Source organism: Mesocricetus auratus, unplaced genomic scaffold, assembly GCF_017639785.1.
Source record: "Mesocricetus auratus isolate SY011 unplaced genomic scaffold, BCM_Maur_2.0 Super-Scaffold_100019, whole genome shotgun sequence".
NCBI classification, from domain to species: Eukaryota; Metazoa; Chordata; class Mammalia; order Rodentia; family Cricetidae; genus Mesocricetus; species Mesocricetus auratus.
In genome coordinates this window covers 18,269,176-18,292,359 of record NW_024429200.1, presented here as the reverse complement: position 1 = coordinate 18,292,359, position 23,184 = coordinate 18,269,176, and the positions used below count along the sequence as shown (strand labels likewise).

General features: G+C 37.0%; 1 pseudogene; it reads left to right on the top strand.

The window, feature by feature from the left end:
• LOC101842270 overlaps window positions 1–15,638 on the top strand; it is a 78,453-nt pseudogene extending 62,815 nt beyond the window's left edge.
• The last annotated feature ends 7,546 nt before the right edge of the window (window positions 15,639–23,184 follow it).

The following is a 23,184-nucleotide window of genomic DNA, read 5'->3' as shown; positions in this document are numbered from 1 at the left end:
GAGATTCTGGAGCATCAAAGGCATCTAGAAGTCTCAGGGCCACATACCCCAAAGGAGAGAAATTCCAACATGAAGAATATCTCAGAATCTGAAGACTTGTGAGACTTTCCCTTAAATATCCCCCTACGTAGTGCAAAAGCCATAGGATTCTCTGAAAAGACATACCCCATGATCCACTGTATCAATGACTGACACTCACAGGAGCCAGGAATGGTGTCTGTTCCCATTGTCCAAACTAAATTCTCAGGAATCAAGGGAGATTGATAGAGCATCTACAAGTTCTGTAACCTTGTTAATGAGAAACAATTATCCAGATATGTACATTATTTTAGTCTGTAGGAAATCTCAAAAATAAGACACCAAGAAATGGGACAACTTCTTAGAAACGTGACTCCATCTTAGAACAATGTTAAGAAAGTTTATTAAAATGTACAATTCATAGCATGCAAGAAAGTGAAGGTGACAATGCCTAATACCTAATCAATTTATTTCACTCAAGGAAAAAAGCAGAGAACTATGACTTATAAAGCAACAATGCTGAAAATAAGGGAAATAGTTATTCCCAGGGAAGAACACAGCAATTAATTATCCCTGAAAACATACATATAAGTAACATTATCGAGACTAAGCAGGCTATATTAAGAATGCATATGTATATACATATCATGCAAAAACAATTAATAAAAGAAGATATTATGGATTTGAAAAGAGAGTAAGGATGGAGGGTGTATGAGAGAGTTTGGAGAGGAAAGGAAATGGGGAGATGATGTAGTTATAATCTCAAAGAAAAAATATTTTTAACAACACAAATAAATTAGTCATGGAAAAATCTCAGAACTTGACATACATTATAACAATCAAGTAGGAAATTTTAATAACCATGATTACATTACCTATGTTTCAAAAGTTATGTAACTATGTGGAAAATAATGAAAAGCATAATCATATTTCTAGAGGTAAAAATACACTGGATGAAATAAACAACAAAGGGAAAGATGAGTACTTAGAGACATGGCCACAGAAACTTCAAAACAAACACACAGAAGAAAAAGGAATCAATCAAAATCTAAACAAAGTCTTAATGAGTTGCAGGGCAATAACAAACAGTCAAATAAATACACATGTAATTAAGAGTACCCAGGGAAAGAAAAGGATGGGACTGAAAACTTTAAAAGAAATATGTCTGGAAATATTCCAAATTTGATGAAAATTATAATAGAACATTTTGGATGACCTGATGAGTTTCACATGGAGAGTAGTAGAACAAGACAGATTGCAGCTAAGTAATTTCAAAAGCCAGGATGAGAGAGAAAGAGAGAAGGAGCTTAAAATCCACTGTAGGACAGCACAGCACAGCATCTAAGAACAGAGATCAGGATGATGCTAACATCCAGACTGGAGTGGGATCATGGTGGAACGACGCATTTAACACACAGGAAAACAACTTAACCTAGAAAGTATCTCCTAAAAGTGAGGTAATAAATACACTTAAAACATGACTGCAGAAAGGTATTAAAGAAAGGCTTGAAGATTCAGGGAAGAGATAGTCAAGCCACACTTTCTGCGCTGTCTAATCATAGGACCAGCAAAGTGGAAATCAGCAACAGAAGGAAGTGTGGGATATCCTTCACTACTTGGGAACTAACTTACTAACCCTTTGGATAATCCATGTGCCAAAAATAAATTGAAAATGAAATTAGAAGCTGTAAACTGATTAAAATGATAGCAAAACATATCGAAATTTGTGGGCTACTGCAAGTGAAGAATTTAAAAGAAAATATATAGAATTAAGACTTCATGTGAGAAAGGACCAGAGCTGTTAAATTGATGGCCTTAGCCTCCAACTTAAAACACTAGAAAATGAGGAAATTAAACAGAGCAAACAGGCATACCAAAGGAAATTAAGAACATCAGTGTGACAAACAATAAGATTTGGGAAAGAGCAACAGTAGAGTGCATCAATAAAACTGAAAACGGCTTCTTTGAAAGAGTCATTAAAGCCGATAAAACTCTAGTGAGTGGTATTGATGAAAACAGTGTTAACTGAAGTCATCAGCATTAAGAATGAGAAAAGTAGTTATCAGTACACAGTCTAAAGATGATGTAAAGATAAGGAATATTGGAAGAAAACAACACAAATTATTTCAACAAGCTGGGTAAACAGAGGAAAATAACTAACAATGTTTGCTCCAAAGCAGGCTTAGAACAAAGTTTGTTTCACAAATTTATAAAGTACAATTGTGGTCATTGAAGGATAATCAGGGAAGGATGCAGGGACCCTAAGGACTCATAATATTCCCAAGTACTAGGAACAGGTATATGCCAGCATATCGGGCTATGAAATAAATTTTATTTGCATTTCTGCTTCTCCCACAGAAAACTACATGCTCAACTTCAATGGTGAATTTCCCCAAAGATTGGAGGAAAAATAAACATTTGACATGAATTTCCAGAAAACTGAAAAGGTGTGAATACTTCCCAAATCTATAAGATAGCCTTATTCTTAATGCTAAACTTAAACAGAACATGGAAGGGAAAACTGCAAACTAATAATCCTGTGAGATACTTTTCAAGCCACAGCAAAGCAAAGATAGCAAACTATTAAAAAATTGTGATCAAGTTCATTTTATCCCAGGAATGCAAGGTTTGGTTGATAAACACACAATGTGCACATGCATGCATGCATATGTGTGTGTATGCATTATCATGCACATGTATGCATATTTGCATGCTCATATTTACGCACAAGAGTAGGTGCAAAGTTGATGCCAAATTTCTTCCTCCATCTCTCTCTACTTATTGAGATATGTTCTCCCCTAAACCCTAAACTTGCCAATTTCAACTATTCTAGCTAGCTACCTTGTCCAGGGATCCCATCTTTATCTTCCTAATTCTATTAGCAATCATCACCATGCTGTCTAGCCTTTATCTGGGTTTGGGGATTCTAAACATCAGTCAACAATCTTTCCTGGAAAACCCTGTGTTCCCTGAGTTATCTCTCTTGTCCTACAAGGTTTGTTTTAACTTAGGCAGCATTTATGGGTCTATTAGTGTCATATCCCCAAATCAACAGCGAAAGAAAACAAACATGTAATAATGTCCATTGCATAATAAACGAAATAACTACATGATTTTTACACACCTATAATTCTTATCAAAGTAGGGTAGAATGGAACTCCTATACATTATTAATGATCCTGTCTCCAAGGTGTCATTCAGACAAAATAAATTATTCTGACTGCTCATTTATGAAAAACTGGGGGTAGCATCATTGAAAATCTATAGCTTATCTTTTGTCACACATTCCTTCAGCATCAGGATCACTTGGGTGTAAATTGCACCTGTCCCACACATCCTGGACACATCTACAAAATTTGGCTGCATTAAAATGCCTTTAATCATCATGACCCTGGAAAAGGAGTAAAGACAAGACACCATGGAATTTCTCCAATCACAGTGGGAGAGGCTTCGATTTCAGACGGAGGGACGATGTTGGTGCTATCCTTAAATTATGAACAGAACATTATAACAACACTATCCACATAAAGAATCTTAGGAGTTTTATTTCCTGGGAGACTAATACAGATATGATGGCATGTGCCAACAATGAAAACTTATTTATTCATTGACTGAAAATACTGCAAAAATAATTATGCCAAGAGGACTAACTCAGGCAAAAATAAACAATATTTTAATTATATAAAATATAAATTTAGGCTCTGTTCCAAATGATATGACAGACTTTGAAGATCCCCCATGGAAGGACTCACTCTCCTTGGGGAGCAAAAAGGGGATGGGATAGAGGATTGGTGAGGGGCAGGAGAGGAGGAGAGGGAGAGGGAACTGGGATTGACATGTAAAATAAGCTTGTTTCTAATTTAAATAAAAGGAAAAATGCATAAATAAATAAAAATCTAGAAAATGTAATTTGATTCATTCCTAATGATGGAAAATAGATTGATAATTATGTGGTAAAAGATATGTGGCAATAGAAAGTGAACAGAGAAATATTACTAAGATATATAAAACACTTTGAGACTGATATATCTATTATCTTAATAGCAGTGAAATATATTGGAGCTTATTAAAATATGTACCTTAATCTGGATGTATTAATACATGTAAATAATCCCAACAGCAATCATGAGGCTAAGCCAAAAGAATTTCTGACTTCAAGGCCAGCCTGGACTAAATATTATCAGACTAGATCTATACAATAAGATATTCCCTGGGAGTTGTTGGAAAAGGAGGATCCAGATCCCCCTTCCAACAACATAGGTTATTGTCATTGCTCTTGGTTACCCACCAAAACTAGATAATAAGATCTTATTGATGAATATATCACATACTTTGATTGTAGGACATAAAGAAGACAAGCTGTAATGAATCTGGAAGTTTCCTCCTTGCTGGCCAGATTTTACAGTGCCGGAAGTTGCTATGCAGGCTGCCAGGTGAAAAATGTCTTCAATGATTTTACCCAAGTATGGACTCTATGGGCTATGCTAGCAACTTGTTGGGCAAGATATGCTTACTAGTGCAACAGTGGCATGACTATTGAAGAATTAACTAACCGCTACATGATTGGATTTGAAGCCTCTCCACAGGAAGGAATTCATGCCTGATACTGTAAACTCACAAGAACCTGTGTCTGGGTAGATCATAAGACCCTAAGAGGAAAGACACTGCTGTTTTTCATTCTGTTTTTGTTCTGTTGCTAAATGAACATGTTTTCAACCTACCTTCTACATACTTATGTATGAACTCATAGATTAGTGCTACTCTCAGCTTTCAACAAAGAAGCTTCTTTTTGCAAGCTGTCAGTGGTTAATGAAGAGAATCAGAATTGGTCAAAGTGGTGAGAATAAATATTTTTTAGTGGTAGGTCCTTAGAAAGATATCAACCTCACTCCCTTCGCACTGAGGGAATGTCATTGATAAACGGTTGGCAAACATATAAGAGACAGCAGTTGGGGAAGAGTGTTATGAAACAGTGTCTGTTGATGTGACATTATAACTGCACTCATGAATTTGGTGTAGCTGTAGTTATCTGCCTAAGACTGAGCCTGTCAACATTCCATCATGCATGGATGACAGCTCATGAGGTTGTACCTCTTACTAAGGGATTAGGGGTAATGAATGGTAACTGGGAATGGTGTCATTTTCTTCAGTGGTGTAACCATTCGTAAGTTACCCATGTTAATGCAAACAGCCATAATTAAACTTGGTGAGTCACACCAATACAAAAAAGGAAGGCACCAAATTATAAAGAAAGATTTTGGGGAAGAGGGTTTTGATAGGAGAGGAAATGGGGTGAAAGAAGGAAATAGGGAAGAAAATTACCAAAATTCATTACATGCATGTATGACATTGTCAAAACAATTAAAAGTTGTATCATCAATATGTGAAATTTATGGTACCTACTGCATGTCAATCAAATTTTAAATAGCTGTGTCTCAGTGTGCAAGGTAGGCATAAGAGGGGATGACATTTTCCTCCTACTATAGATGAAAATCTTAGAGTCTGTGAAACAGCTATTATTAATCCTATTCACAGCTTTCTGTATCACAGAGCCCTAAGAGTAAACCCAGGGCATAGCTACACTGCACAACATGAGAAGAAATTTATAAAGGACTACATTGAATGATCCAAAAATGTATGTTAAAATACCAAGGATAGTGTTTCTGAAGCTAGTGGTTCAGGAAACACTCCGTGGCTACACTAGAATTGTAGTGGAGTGGTTCCTAGAACTCAGGAATAACATGGTCTAAATACTGGGATTCCTGAAGAACTCAATCCTCTAGGTAAATGCCTGCTTCCTGAGAAGGAAAGCAACCCCATCTACATGCTCTTCCTTGTCTCCAAATCCTCTACTGCTGCCCCACTGGCCATCTCCAATTACATTCACGGAATATGGAAACATTCATTCAGATAGTTGCTTAGTCTGAGAACAATGGGGTAAATAAATCAATAGGACACACCAACAATTCCCAGAATAACCCCCATTACTGTTTGCTTTCTCCTGTTCTGACTCTAGACCAAAGAAATCAAAATTAGATTGAGCTAACACACAGTAAGTGATTATTTCAGACTTTAATTCACAATGTGTGATGACTAATAAGCCTTAAGTTTTCCTCTGATTGGATAATGTCTGTTAGTACATTTGGAACACTGTAGCGGAGAGTGTGGATTTGACAAAGCTCACTGTGTACCAGAAGTTGACAGTCTATAGTTCGAGAGCCAATCTGTCTCGCCACCTGTTTTTGTTGAGCCTGAAAGGTAAGAATCTTTCAAATAGTTGGTTGAAAAAACAATAGAAAATAACATTTTGTGGTATGAAAATTACATGAAATTTAAATTTTGGTGTCTGTAAAACATGTTTTGTGGGAACCAGGCATCCTCATCCACATAACAATGGTCCATGACTGCTCCTTCACTAACCATGTGTTGTAGAAGCCATGGTATGTCATCCACATACACAAGGTCCATGGTTGCCCCTGCACTGTGACAGAGCAGATCAGTTGCACCACAAACCCACAGTCTCTACTCTCTCACAATTTATAAAAAGAATTTTGCAGACCCTGATATGCTGTTGGAGAAGCTAGACATCTGGAGACAGAGTACCATGGACCCAAACTTTGGCTTTACTGTGACCTGGCTATGTTATCCCAACATGATTACCTATAAGCCTAATCTTTTAAAAGAAACAAATGAATAGTGGCTTAAATTCTTAGTGAGGCTTAAATCACAGACTGAGGAGGCTAGCACAGAGACTAACACACAGGAAGCTATTTCTGATAATAAATGAACAAAAGGAGAAAACAGCATACAGTATTAAACTATCAATCTTGCTTTTTCTTCATGTACCTATCTTTCTTTACCATTTACTAGTGTGTGTGTGTGTGTGTGTGTCTAAATATATCTTTTACTCTGAATAGTGACAGTGTAGGATCTACCTCTTATTCAAAGCCTACTTGATGCCTAGAGAACTAGTTTACATCACTTTTCAATATGGTCAGATAATTAGCTGTTTCTCGGTTTTTTGTTTTTTGTTTTTTTTTTCAAAGACCGGGTTTCTTTGTAGCTTTGGAGGCTGTCTTGGAACTCACTCAATAGACCCAGCTGGCCTTGAACTCACAGATATCCCTATGTCTCTGCTTCCTGAGTGCTGGGATGAAAGGAATGTACCACTGCTGCCTGGCTAGCTACTCATCTTTAATAAACTTACAAATCACATGGGTGTTAAAATAAGAACACAAGAATACATGAACCACAGAAACAAAATCTGTCTCTCTCTGCCTCCTTCAGCTTTCCACATTTCTTGAGTTTCTTTCTTTCATGAACTCTATCTCAACAAACAGGATTGTTTATTTTAGAAATTAAGAAAGAGTTTATTTAGTTCTAGTATCCTCCCTTTATGACTATTCACTCTTTTATTTTTGCCACTTGACTCCTAACATGTGCAATCTACAAAATATCTGGAGTCGACCAGGGGAACTTCATGGCTTCCATGTCTATAATTTCCTGTACTACCACTTGCTATCTAGATATTTGACCCTTCCTTATTTATTTTAGACCCCTTTCATTTCTATATCAAGCATAAAGCCTTCTTTTCTCAGTTCATCACTACGGAGTGACTTCATTTGCATTCAGTGAACTTGAAATCATCCAGCTCTGGCAAGACCTGTCTTTAGGGAAATACACAACGAGATGCTAGTAAGCTTTGTCTATAAGACCAACCATACAGTTATAGCTAGTAGTTACACAAAAAATATCCAGGTCTTGATTTTGATGGAGTCCAAGTGGTAATGTTCAGTTTTTCTTCATCATGACTTAAAAAAAGAGAAAAGCTGGAGAGAAAAAATGAAAATAATTAAAAAACAGAGGAAAGGAAAGGGAGAGAAAAATGTTACCAACAAGACATTGTAAAATATAGGAACTGTGTAAGCATTCAACCAAGCAAGTTTGCAATACTGGATTTCTGATTTAAATGGGTTCACCCAGTGTAAACATAGTTAAAGACATCAGAACGGGAATGAACTCTCCCTGGGAACGACTGAATCTTCTCACTGGAAGGAGATTCTTTACCTATGCTTAACCATCAGAAGAACTAATTGGCATAAAGAAAGGCTACCAATGCTGAATAAAAGTTTCAGTGTTAAACGGGCTGCATAACAGTGGAGGATGAGAATGGACTGTTTTTTATCCTTTATGTTTTTGCTTTGTTTTGTTTGAGACAGATTCTTATTATATAGCCTAGGCTGGTCTCAAACTTACTGTGATTTTCTTTCTTCTTTTTCCCACTAATGGGGAGCATGAGTTGTCACAGCAGGCCTGGGAAGAAAAAATTCTATCTAAGTGTGGAAAATATCAATTCAAACATTTAGGGGAAAAAGCATGTACCTGTGCAAGAAATAGAAATAAAAATAAATGAGAAAAAAACTCATGCCACTTGGGTTAAGCTAACATGGGGGTCAGCTGCATAGTGGAGAGTAGGGATTCAGAGAAAGTGCAAAGAAGATCAAAGTTTTGGGGAAAGCATGATTAGAAAAAGACAAAAGGAAAATGGCTGCTTCCTAAGTAATTCAGAAAGATAGGCAGACTTTACAGTCCCAACCCTGCAAGGTACACACCAAGTAGTCATTCTCAGCGTTCAGTTGAAGAGTGAGATGACTAAACAGATCTACAAGGACAAGAAATGCCATGGGATATGGGCATGTGACCAAGACTAAGCTCAATTATTGGGAACTTAATGAAGATTGTCAGGAAGACTAGAGTCTTCAGTGACAAAGCAGGATGATGCTCAAAAATCAGATAGACCACAAAAGTAAACATAGAGATATGCATAGCCAACATCTCAGCAATGATGCAGTGTTCAGAGATGAGAAGGAAAAGGCCACTGAATCAGCCTTTCTCTTAGAGAAGCCACAATTTATCCATGACAGAGTTTGCTGCTGACTCCTCAACACCTGAAAAAATACTGGACGTCAAGCTATCACCCAACTTATTTGTTTGTATAATATGCGGAAAGGAGAATGATTTTGAACCTAGGAAGAAAGCTGCAAAGTGTATACAAGGGTTAGGTTTAACCTTTATTGTCAACTTGACTAGACACAGACCTATGATCACTTCTGAGTATATTTATATTGTTATTTCCATAGGATTAACTGAGGAGAGATGATACACTCTATATAGGAGTGGTGCCACCCTATGGTCTGGAACTCTGGAATGAATAAAATGCACAAAAGAAGAAATACAGAGTGTGTCAATATTCTCCTTTCTTCTACTTCCTGGTTTCCTGCAGTTGCAGAGTATCTACCATGTGCTTCCCCTGCCTGCAGTAGACTCAGTAGACTAAGTCACTTTCAGCATGCCTTCCCTGACATCATGCAGTGAAACCCTTGAAACTGGGAGGCAAAACAAACCTTTCTCCTCTCAAGTTGGTTCTGTGTGGCATTTTTATTACAGTGACAGAAAGCAACTAATTAAAGAGCTCTAAATAATAATCTACCACAGCGGGAAAACAATCAAGCTGAATAAATAAGTAAATAAATAAAATAGCTAATACATTTCATATTTAAATATAAGTTATCCCAAATTAACACCATTCTGTGACTGGTAGAAAAGTATCACTGATAGATGGTTTCTTTATTTCAGTGAAGCACATGAAAGATTCTTGAACTGCTTTGTTTTGGAAAAAAACGATGGATGAATAAATTATGACATCCCATACACCAGCTTCCAGCAAAACCCAAATTTATGTGTACATTGCTGTATGAATAAGTAGTTATGATGTACAGTGGAGCAACAGCCCAAAGGCTCACCAGACAGTATTTCCCATATGAGCTACTTTTAAAAATAAAAATGCACATAGCAAGTTATCCCAGAATTCCATCCATATGTATATGGGTACATTTCTAGGGACAGACTGATAGTATACCAGTCACTTGAGTTTTCATCTGTACTCCACAGACTGTGGAAGTTTGTAGTACAGATTACTTGGCTTAGGCAATCCAGCATCCATGTCTTATTTTTTAAAAATGAAAATGAGTAAATTCTTTGGACAGTCACCACCAACCCTAACTCAATGAGTTGACGTGTGAACCTAGCTTGAATCATCTACCTTTCATTCCCCTATCAAAATGATTAGTGCAGAAATCATCACAGGACTGATTTAAGTATCACATTGATTCTGACTAGCCAGAGAAAAGCTAGAAGGATGCTGAATTGACTTGTACAGCGGCTGCCTCCCATAGGATGATATGTTTTTTCAGAAGTGCTACCAACAGAGAAGGAACAGAGCTCAGATGGGCATGTGGAAGTCTGCTTCTGAAGCTGCTGCCATTTGACCCACTATAAACTAGGCTGCCTGGGATTTGTCCTGCTAGTGCTCCATCCCCAACTCATTTCTTTTCAATTTTACTGAACATAAAATTATATTTATTCAAATAACATGAAAAGATGCTCACAAACCTAAATACTTAGAGTAATGTAAACCCAAACAACAATATAGCAACACCCAGCATGTGTCGGGTTGGTTATTATCAAAGTCAGATGACAATAATGTACACACTGCTGGTAGGAACATACATGGGTACAGCAACTGTAGAACACACAGAGGTCTCTGGTCTTAAATAATTACAATAGAAACACCTACCATATGAGCCATCTGTTTACCTTCCGGCTATACATGAAAAGAAAATTAGATCAGCATGTTGAAGACATAGATTGCCTGTTGTTATAAAACCCAAGATATGTACATATCCATCACTAGATGGATAGGTAAGGAAAATATGAGATGTAGCTCTCATGCATATATGCACATACATACATGTAATTGACTATTTCTAGCCCCATAAAAGAAAAACTCTCTTATTGGCTACAACATGGGAGACATTATACTAAGCAAAGAAGGTCAAACACAGAAATATAAATATTACCTATCTTTATATATTGAGTCTCTAATACTTGAAGTCATTAAACAACCTTATCCCCTTACCTACAACAGAAAGTTTCAAAGCAGAAATGGAAACCACTGTTTGGACTTGCCTCCCCTCTTTCTACAATATTTCCAAGTACAGTTACATCTGTACTCATTGTCCTCCATTGCTCTGATTTTAATGAAGGAAACATATTGACCTGACATCAAAGTTAATACATCCCTCCCCTGAAATGAGATTGATGACTACCTTTTATGTCATCCTAGAGCCTTCATCCAGTGGCTGATGAAAGCAGAGGCAGATATCCACATCTAAACACTGAGCTGAACTCTTGGAACCCAGTTGCAGAGTGGGAGGAGTGATGAGTAAAGGAGTCAATCAATACCTAGCTGCTGAAACCCACAGAGTTAGCTGACCTGAACAAGGGGGAGCTCATGGACGCCAGACTGATGGCTGGGAATCCAGCATGGGACTGATCCAGATCCCCTGAACATGGGTGTCAGTGAGGAGGCCTCAGCCTCCCTGGGGAGTGGAGGGGGAATGGAATGAGGGTTCGGGGGTTTGGTGGGAGGTGGGGGAGAAGGGGAGGGTGAGGGAGCTGGGATTGACAGGTCAAGCAAGCTTGTTTCTAATTTAAATTAAAAAAAGATTTAAAAAATAAAAAAAGCTTAATGGCCAATAGCTAGGCAGAAGAGGTACGGGAGTGCTGTTGGCCAGAGAGAATAAGTGGGAGGAGAAATCTAGGCAACAAAGAGAGAAGGAGAAATAAACAAGGGAGAAATAGGGACATGCCCAGGCCCAGAAGCCAGGTAGCAGCCAACCAGACAGACACAAGGGCCAGTAATATATACAGAAGGAAAGAAGGGTAAAAGGCCTTGAGGAAAAACATAGATGAAAAGAAACAGGTTAAGTTATAAGAGATATTGGACAAACACAAGATAAAACCAAGCATTCATAACTAATAAGAAGGCTCTGTGTCATGATTTGGGAGCTGGTTGGTAGCCCAAAAGAAAAAGCATGGTACAAATGTTGGAGTACCTAATAGGTGATGGAGATAAAGCAGTGACTTAAATACAATTATATTGATGTAAATGAACTGATTTTGCAGAGGAGACTAATACTCTGTCATTTATCAATTAAAATTATGATGAATATTAAAACTATAGATAGTGCTATGTGTACTCTAGAAGGCAGAACTTAAGAATATATTGTTTTATTATGCAAATGATCTTCTGAAATGGAGATATTTCAGCTTTATTTTAAAATATTTGCTTAATCATCTCACATTTGGGCAGTCACATTGGTGAGACTTCATGGCTTTAGCTTCTGACATTACTTGGAAACACAATCTCTTCAGCTCTTACATTCTCCCCACCACATCTTCCATAATGTTCCCTTGGCCTCAGGTATGGGAATGCTTTGTAGATGTATCCATTGGGACTGAGGTCTACATTTCTGCATTTTGAACATTTGTAGTCTTCTGTAGTGTTATCAGTCTATTGCAAAAATAAGCTTCCTTAATTAGGAGTGAAGACTATATTTATCCATTATTTTGAAGAGAGCAAGTAAGAGAATATACAGGAGGGCTTGGGGAAGGAAAGGCATTGCAATCACATTATAATCTTAAAAATAAAAATATATGTATTTGGGTATTAGGTAATTGAAAAGGAAACATTTGGATTTGGGGAGCATGAGTGAGCAATAGAGAGGTGAACAGCAGGGTACAAGTGATCTAAAGGTGAAATGGGAAAATGGAGGTGCTTAATTAGGGAGGGAAGAGGTAGGTAAATACAGAAGAAAGAGGGAGGGGAGTAAAATAGCATTAAAAATGCCTGAAAACATCAGAATCATATTATTAAGTATCTACCTAGAAATACCTATAATATATACAAGTCAATGTATAAATATACATACATACTTTAAATGAAAATTTCTTATCTGGGTTGACAATTCCCCCTTGAAGAGCAAAATAAGTCTAATAAAAACCTCAGCAGGCAAGGGAAGCCATATTTTGAGTTTTTCTTCAGGGTCAAACAGACTTCCAAACCATTATAAACTGCTGCTATTTCTTTTGGTTATTCGCAGAGGTGGAAGGTAAGTCCCTATTGCTGAAGACACCATGCACTTAGACACACAGTAAGAGACCACTGAACTAAAACTGAACCAAATGCTCCATGACTAACTTTCATGATGCCAGAAGACACCACACAAGCTTCTCAAGGAAGGGAGTAACCAACAGTCCTACCCAGATATGATTCCTATGAACCACAAGAATCAGCTTGGAACTCATATACCTAAACGTCCAGTAAGGTTACACATATATTTGTGATAACCAACAGCTCTCTAAATGGACTTAAGGCCAGTTCAACAAGAGAGAAATCATGTCTGGTACTGGAAACCTAGCTAACTGTCTAGAGCTAGAGAAGCCATGGATCTTGGAGAAGAACCTACAATTACCATCTTACTAAAGCAGCATAACCCCTAACTACATTCTAAAAATGTGTCTCTATACTCACAGATAAGTGTAGTTCTTACTCCTCATCAAGAAACATTCCTTTGCAAACGATGGAGATTATTACGGAAAATCACAACCCAGTTCAGGGTTGTGGAGCCTAGCTCCAAGTGACACATCTACAACACAGTCCTACACCCAAGGCTCAGGAATCATTACACAGGAGGTAGCAGATAGACTGTAAGAGTCAGAGGAGTGGGAGCTTTGTTTTGAGATTGTTATCAGGAGATGTACCCATGAAGTCTCAGCAACATGGCTTCCTAACAAGGACATCAATAGACATGCTTATGTGGATGGTTGGGGGGGTGTGTTCATGAGACCTTAATCTCATACAAAGAAGTACAGGCAACTAAGGAATGTTGACATAAAAGAAATACTATTTCACAGGGAAGAGCACAGCAATTGGTTATCCAAATGGTCAGTCCTGAGAACATACACAGACATGTAACATTATACTACATTATATAAGTATAAGGTTGTACTTATGTATTTAGGACTACACACACGGACACATATGCTAGAACAATTAATGAAAAAAAAGCCATGAATTTGAAAGAGAGAAAGGCGGGGTTAAATGGAGAATTAGGAAGGAGAAAACAGACAGTAGAAAATAATATAATCTTAAAAGTTAAATTTTTTATGTATTTAGTAATGTAGCAGAAGCAAATGTCCAAAGTTTATAGAACAATCTGGCTGTCATCAGTAAAGACAGTGTCAGGCACTAATTTCTACTCCTGAGCAGCCATAACTGATGGATTCATCTCAAACCCAAGCAAATGTATCACCTTTCTCTTCCTTGATAACTTTTTCTGGAACCCTCTCTTTTCTTTTTTCTATATTTTTATTAATTCCTTGAGAACATCACACAATAAATTTTTATTATATCCACCTTCAACTCTTTCCCCTAACTCCTGCTTTCAGCAGTTACAGTGAGCCACTGAGTATGGCCACTAATGTCAAGGAAAAACGAGAAAACACAGAGAAAAGCAAGTGATTCAGTACAAGCCTGATGCCAGCTGTGAGGGGGAAAGCCCTTTCTGAGGCAGGCACAAAAGCACATTATTCCCCCAGGAGCTCCAACTTGAAGTGTTTGAATGGGCTGGCCACCGGTCTCAGCCGGCAGCCTACTATGCATGCATGCATAGGCATGGGAACTCTTCAAATATGCTTTTTCTCTCCAGGATTGAAATTGTTACTTGTCTTTCTGCATTAATTGACAAACAAGGTTGCTTTCTCATTTTTGTTCTCTCCCACTGGATTCATGCTTCAAGCCACAAGAGTATACAAATTATATTCCATCCTCTCAGACAACAACTTTCTTTTTTTAAAATATAATATATCACATATATTTTTGGCTTCTGTGATTATCATTAGCACATGAGAAATGAGAATAATGAATTAGAGGTAATTAATGATCATACGTATGAAAGCAAAAAAAGTGAGCATCAGAGCCATTTTTACGATGTAATATGTGGATGGACAAGGGTCATTAGCACAGAAGACAGCCTTCCAGGGAGAGACTGCCTCGCGGGGAGTGAGAGTACCTCACATGACATCAGGCACAAAGGCTTCTGGGGAAAGCTAGTTATTTTATGCCCTTGAACTGAAAAGAAATGCAGCAACCTAATGAATGCCATTGTTGCTATGTCCCATAATTAAATGTTGTTTACACATTCTACAGGACTATGAAGGGCATGGGAGGCACATAAGAAATCTCCCACAGTGAACCAGGAGTGCTGACCCTGACAAGGGGAGAACGGGTAAGTGGAAAAATAAAATATGCTTTCCCGTGTAATTTCCCCCTACACAAGAGGGAAAGAAGAATTTTTTTGTGGCAAGTGCTTTGGTGGCATTGTTGAGAAACAGTTCCTCCTTGCATGAAGGTTACCTCTGTGAGGCTGCCAAGGTCAGCGCCCAGGCGGTTATGGGCCAAATAAGTGCCATTTGCAGATCTCTGCTGAGGCAGCGTGGATGCTAGCCGGACTCTCCCACCCTCCCTCTGAACCACCCCTCTTTGCTCCTTTGTGCCAGAACTGTCCCTTTTCCCACTCTGGGCCCTCCCTTCTCATTGGTGGGATTCTTCCCTTACATAGGAGCTGAATGTCCTGTTGTTTGCCAGGAAGCTGGACGTGCTGAATGCTGATTTCGTGGAAGCTGCACAAAACAGACAAGCAACAATCTCCAACTAATCTACATGAAAAGTGACCATACAAAGCTCTAAGTACTCAGCCTGACCCATGATATACATATGCCATTTTGACATGGGAAATGTCACAAAACGTGTACATGATATATATGACATGAATATGTATATAAAAACACATGCTGTATATCTATGTGTATGCATATATTAATATGTACACACACATATATATATGTACAGGATACAATATATTAGGTATTCACAAGAGTATATATGCTTATATATATGCACACACATCACACACAGATTTTCCCTTAATATATAGACATGTACATGTATGCATATGTTTTAGTTTTTTATTTTTGTTGATATTTCAAAAGTCCTGGTCTCATGACTTACTTTCTATCATTTTCAAAAAATAACTTGAAAAACAATCATAGATCGGGTGGTTCATTTCTTTGATTCTTCCTGGTACAGTGGACACGTATATTCAATTTCTATTTTGACATGTAAGATGAAAAGAAGTATTTGAGAGCATGTACGTATTCATCTAGACATTTTCTTTGTACAAAAGATACCTCTTTAGTAAGGTCTTGTAATATTCCCTGCAGTTTCCTTTCAGAAGTCAAAATTTATGAAGTCAAATCGACCTTGTTTGCATTAATCCATGTTGATGTTGTTTGAATTTAAAATTTAGGTAATAGCGTGTAACAAAAAATGGCTCTTTGTTATTCTTAATATAAATCATCATCTAATATTGTGCTAATATGTAAATTATGCCTTAATTATTTTCTCCCTGATGTCATAGAACTTCTTAGTGATTCACCAACAAAATAACCACTACAATTGTTTTATCTAATATATTATGTGTTTTATACTTTTGACAGCTCCAAACAACTGGAAGTTGAATTCATAAAAAAAATGCATTTGTTGGAAAAGTAAAAACAAAACAAAGCAAACAAAAAAAACCCAAGCAAATAAATTGAAACTTGGACAAGTTTTTGAGAGACGAAATAGGCACATTAGTAATGTGATCAATCAGTCAACATTGCTCATAAGGTTATTTTGTTTTTCAGCTGATTTCACTAATGAAATAATTCAGAGGTTATTAACATTTTCTATTTGGTATGTAGTTGTAGAGCTCAGAATCTGCGCTGGAAATCAAGATGAGGCATAACTCCATTCATTCCAGCCCAGATATCCAAACCCAAACAACTCAGAGTCACTTGGCATTTGGTTAGCCACCTTGACAGAGAGATTTTAAGGGTTGAATGGAGATGAATTCCCAATGCTTTGGTGACAGTTTTTTTTTCTAGAAAGAGATGGGACACAAGAACTATAACTACAGTGTAAGGAAATTTAGTACTCTAAGCTTCTCCCTGTCCAGAGGACACTATAGGAAATCAATTCTCAGTGGACATGTCCTTTGACTTAACTGAAAGCGAAGGAAGGTTTTAATCAAAATACCTCAATCTAAATTTAACAGATGACTTTTCTACGAACAAAGATCATTTGTGTTGGGCACCTTCTGAGTCCTGTGAATGTTTCAAGATAGTTATGCTAACTTCCTGATTTTTTTATCTAGATAGAAATACCCATTTTTGATGCATCTAAGTTTTAAATTATATTGATATTTGGTGGTATTTGATTCTTATATTATTGACAGTTACATTGTTAAGAAATACAATATCCCTCAGTATGGTAGCACACACCTTTAACCACAGCACTAGGAAGTTGGAAGCAGGATGATCTCTGAGTTCAAGGTGAGCCTGGTCTATAAAGACCAATTAGGGTGAATGTTTTAGTTTTCTTTATATAGTAAAATCATAGCCAATTATTTGTTTAGCTCAGATCTGAAAGATGTATGTAGTGCTTTTCTGCACTCACTGGTTCCAGGCCTAGCCTATATCATAACTTTATAGATCTTTATAGATTATATGTTACTGCTGTCATCCTACAGTTTAGAAAATTTGGGCCAGAGGTGTAAATAATCATCCTGTATCCAAATAGCATGCAAGAGAGAAGACCTGTCTCTGCCTCTAAAGGACCTCCTAAAATTTTATCATGTAGCTGCACACCCTCTCGGTGCATGAATTATGTACGCCAGAGCCAGATGGCACATATGGTCTCAATTTGCAAAACATCTCATCTACGTAGGAAAAAGTGCGAACAAGAAGAGAAGGACATGATTCACCTTTTCATATAAACATGTTGATTGTAGTAGATGTGCCCTGTCCCCCAAATATAGAACGAGAACTTTGATAGAAATGTGTGGTTCAGATAAACATGGTTTTAACAGGCTAGCAAGCTTAAGAGTCCAGGGAAGGTAACAAAGTTTCAAAGTATGAATGTACTGACAGAGTATCCATTTTTAAAAATCTCTCACTATTTTGAAAGATTTTGAAAATATGCACTTTTGTCTATAGACTTCTAACATTATATTTGAGCTACAAAATATAATGTGGTAGTTTCACGTAAATGTGCTCTTGATTTCACTTTGACAATCCCTATAAAAATTGTTTGTAAAATGCATGAAAGTTTCCATTTGGTAATGGAGTCTGTCCCCCATGTGTGAAGTCAGGGGTAACAAAGGAAAAGCAGTTCCATGCATACACTCCATTGGAAACGTTTTAATGATTTCTGAAAGTACTATTTGCTCCTTTGTGAGCAAATATACCTATATCATAAAGTAACAGCTGGTCAGTGCATGACACAATAAAATCACACATTTCTGCCACAAGCTATCAGACTGTAATTTAGATACCAAAGTGAGACACTCAACATTTACTAATTTTTCAATGCCAGAAGACCAGAAATCACAAATGTTCCTTCATATCAAACAAGATTGACATATAGTTTAATATGGGCACATGCTAATAAAATTAAAGCTTAAGTTCTGAATTCCAAATTGCTTTCAGTAGTTCCATGTAGTTGTCACCATCCTCCACCTATTCCCTCTTCTGTCACAAAATTACGTGTGTCTATAATATACAAGCCAATTCTTCTCCATAATGTTAATTGCCTGCATTTTGGAAGAATTAAAACCACTATAAAGCATCTAATTCAGATAAATACAAATTCAATGGAGATTTAAAAATATAAGGAAAACCAGTATAAACCCAACTCACGGAAAAGGCTTAAATCATATCAAATATTATTAAGCAGAAAATGAGCTCACACAACCTGTAAAATCAAACACTTCGTTATTTTCAAGCATCTTTACCCTTAATTTCTTGACAAAGAAGCCTGTTTATTTCTAAGGCCTCACACGAATACATTTTTATAATCTAGCATCAAATTATTTCAAGCCATTAATGCATTAAAATTTAACCTACTCTGTTATTTTCTGAGTTTGGTTTGGCTTTGTTAGGTTTTTTTAGGGTGTTTACTCCAGAAAACTGACCCAATCTCACTTAGAGTGAGATGGGATGTCCTGGATGTCCAGTTCTGCAGAAATAGAAAAGCAAGCTTGGTATTCAGTATGGCTCATTGCCTTCTCTGTTATGTCTTGACCCTTCACAGGTAATAGTGAATTATTAATGATGTGCATTAGACTTTAGACATCCCCTAGCATCAGGATTCGGGGTGATTGTGGGTAGAGTATGTTTGTCCATTGGTAGTGGAAGGCACATGGAGGCTCCATTCACACAAGTATTACAGGCAAAGATAAAGTACCACAGGGAAGACCCTCAGCTTCTCTGTGTCCCAGAAGAATTGCAAAATTGAAAATGGACTTGGAGGGGACTTGTACTTTCCAGTTGTTGTTTTTTTTATGTTCTATAATTTGCCTTTCCACATGTTCACCATTCTATTAAGTTATGTCATCTAGTAAGCAATGTTAATCAACTTAGATGTGAAAAGTTGTATTTTGACTTTCAGTAGTGGACATTTCAAACCATAGTGCAGAAAATTCAGTTGCTTTTGGCCTGTGGTACAACAGCATACTACAGAAGTTAGAAAGATATCTCACTTTTTAGCAGCCCGGAAGCAAAGACAAGGAAGGAGGTGATTTTTCCTTCCCCAGAAATTTCTTCAATGGCACTTTACCTAACTTCCTTCCACAAGCTGCCCCCTCCTTAAGACTCTGCCTCCCAATAGCACTGTGAGTTGAGAGTAAAGTCTTCATTACATGGACCTTTAAGGAACATAGCACAAATCTGTGATCTCAAGGATTATGGATTCATTTCTCTGCAACAAGAAGGAAATTTAGGAAGGAGGCTTTAATTTGTGATGTGAATTGCAGTTACTGTTTGCTGTTTTGTCCATTTGTACTTTCACTTGATAATGGTCTTCTTTTACATGGGAAAATATGCTCTCAGCTAGTTGCAAAATGTGTGTGATATGGACCTAATATTTAGAGAAAACACTTCAGTTTGGAATTACTAATACATTTTCCATGTATTTTAAGGAATGCTAATGGTTACATTTAAAATTATTTAAATATCAAATTTACTTACATTTTATCAAATGTAAGCTATGGATTAAAACTTTCAGTTAGTTTAAGTAATCTTTCAGCTATCCCAATATCTTTTGCACAGCAGATCATCCTTTAAATAAAACATTCGAGATTTTATATTGATTGTATAGTAAGTTCTCATTGAAATTGGGTTACCACTAGGCGTTTCCTGTTGTTCCTGTAATTGCTTGAACAAGTTATTCATTAGTAACATGTTTTTAAATTATTTTAACTTTTAATTTTATTTCTAGTTTTATTTTATGTGTACTAGTGATTTACCTGCATGTATTTTTGTGCAGCGTGTTCATGCTTAGTGCATACAGAGGCAAGAAGGCATCGGATCCTCTGTATTATAGTTAGTGGACCACTATTTGTGTGTGTGTGGGGGAACAGAACCCCGGTATTCTGCAAGAGCAGTAAGTGCGCTTAACTGTTGAACTATAATATCTCCAGGCTTAACCTATTTTTGTTTTTAAGTATGTACATAGATCAATTCTCCTAATTACTGATATATAAAGCCACAAATTGGAAAACTCTTCTGAAATGCTCCTACATTTTCAGTATAGTATATTCTACCCTTCAATTATTTAAAAATCATGGGAGTGGTAAATTCAATATTAATTGAAGAATTGTCACTCCTGTTAGAGGAATAAAAACTATTACTATTTAGAGTTGTGACAAGATTTATATTAGAAAACTGAACTGCTTTATAATGATGTTTCATTTATTCATCAGTCTAATTTTTCATGGTAGGACCATTAGCAGGCTGCTAGTCCTAGGCTAACTTGACACAGTTAAAATATCCTGGTGGGAGGGAACCTGAACTGACAAACAGCCTTTCTAAGAGCTGCCTGTAGACAAACGTGTGGGGCATTTTCTTAACTGGTGATTTTCAAGTGTCCAGCCCATTGTGGGCAGTGCTGCTCATGGGCTGCTATGAGAAAGCAGGCTGAGCAAACCGTAAGGAGTGAGCCAGTAGGCAGCACTCCTTCATGGCCTCCAGGTTGCTACCCTGTTTGAGTTCCTGCCATGACTGCCATTGATGACAAACTGTCACGCAGAAGAGCAATTGAAATAAATACTTTCCTCCCCAAATTTCTTTTGTTCATGGTGTCTCATCATAGAATAACGAAGGCAGGAAAAGACTAAGACTATGAGCTATTGAATTTTCACTGACCATATTGGATGCTGTGCAGTAGTGATGCAGTCCTTTTACAACTTTATCTTTGCTTTGGTGTTTCTGATGCTTGCTGTCCCAGCATACACTGCTTCCGATGTTCAGTGATGCCCAAAATACCTTTGGAGACAAGAAGTGTTTCGTTTTAACCAAGATTTCATATGATAATATAGAAAGTGTTTCTTCACTCAGGTCACGAATACTTACTTATTTCATCTAAATTTTTTTTAAACTTAAGTCTCCATGACCCAAGAAATTTAGTTTTTGTTTCTATGACAGATGTTTATTTTCTAAATCGTTAGGTTTTGAATTGTTTGTCCATTACTTGCTTCAGCTTCTGCTTCAATTCCAAGACTTGTTGAATGGCTTCCATTATGGTTTTACTGGTGCCCCTGGTAATTAAATATGGGGTTGTGTTACACTTCATCCCTTATTGATCCCTGCTTAAAACCCACATCATCCTTTCATTATCTGCCTTCCCATTGGTTCTTTTGAACAACAACAATCTCTTATTTTACTCTTCCCAGGATTGTCTTTTGGTAATCAATGGCATTACCTTCTTGCAAGAACAGATAAGTTCAAATTTCTGCACCCATTAACTCTGAACTTTCTTTTATGACAACTCAATGCTGCAGATTTGTGTTGCTCAATAATATAACCATCAGTCACACGTGGTCCTTTAAAATCAAACTTAAGCATCAGTGAATTTAACTCAAAATTTGATGTTCAGATATACTGAAGACCTTTTAGGTCCTCAAGAGCAATTTGTGGCTGGTGACTACCAATTGGAATAATGCAGATTTTTTATCACTATTGGGATTTTATTGGATAGGACTGCTGTAAAAAATAACTTACTAGACTGGAGACCTCAAGCCTAACTGTCATAGAACATTTTTTTTGCAAAGAACCCTACACAAAGGTTCTCTGCCTGAGTATCACAAACACATTGTCTTCTATTTATACAAATGACCTCATCAATTTCATTAACTCTAAGTAGGAAAGTCACAGTGCAGCATAGGATTTGTATCTCTCATCCCAATATATTACTGCAATAAAATCAGACTTCACAGTGAATTCCAATGAATCAAATGGAACCATACAGAATCTTAGCAATCATCCTCTTTAAATCGATGCTGAGCTATGGAGAGCTTGGAAGGGTCGTGTCTCTATTCCTGCTTGAAGTCTCATTTCAGTCATCATATGTTTTATAGTCATTCAAAACAAAATTTTGGAAAACCTTTTACAAAACTGTACTAATGGTTCTACCCATATTCCAGGATCTCTAGAAAAATTTCCTTTGGTTTTGTTTATTCAGTACTTAACAACAGCTTCATCTTTAAGAACAAGTTCAAAATAAAACTAAATGTCTTTGCAAGGCCAATGTACAAATGCATCTCATAATATTTCAAATTTGGACTATAATTGTTAAGTTTTCTGCTTGGTGTCATCAAGTTTAATCACTTTTCTTTGGTCACCTGCACTTCTGTAGTGTGGAAAGGATCCAGCTATACAGCTCACAAGTTTTATAGCTACTTCCAATGTTATAGTCCATCACTTTCAAGTATGAAAATGATTTATGCATGTGTCTTCTGTTAGGACACTATTAGCTATTTCAAACCATGGTGCCCTAATAATGCTAATTCCAAATAGGAAAATAGGGATTCAATGATCTGAGTGGTACCAGAACACACACTTAATGTCTAACTATTAGGAAAATTGGTGAGATTTGAATGTGAGGAAATAACAGAAGAGAAAGGTGGCATAAATAGGAAGGAAAAAGATGTGTACAAGGATTTGCTTTTATTTATTTTAAACTTAAGAAAACATCCTAGAGGTAAAAGAAACTTGCAATGGTGAAGAAAATTATGACAATGAGAAAGATGTGGATAATAACTGACAGGGTGGAGACCTACAGCAAGGGATATGGTCCTGGTGAATGTGGAGGTCTCATCTTTGTTT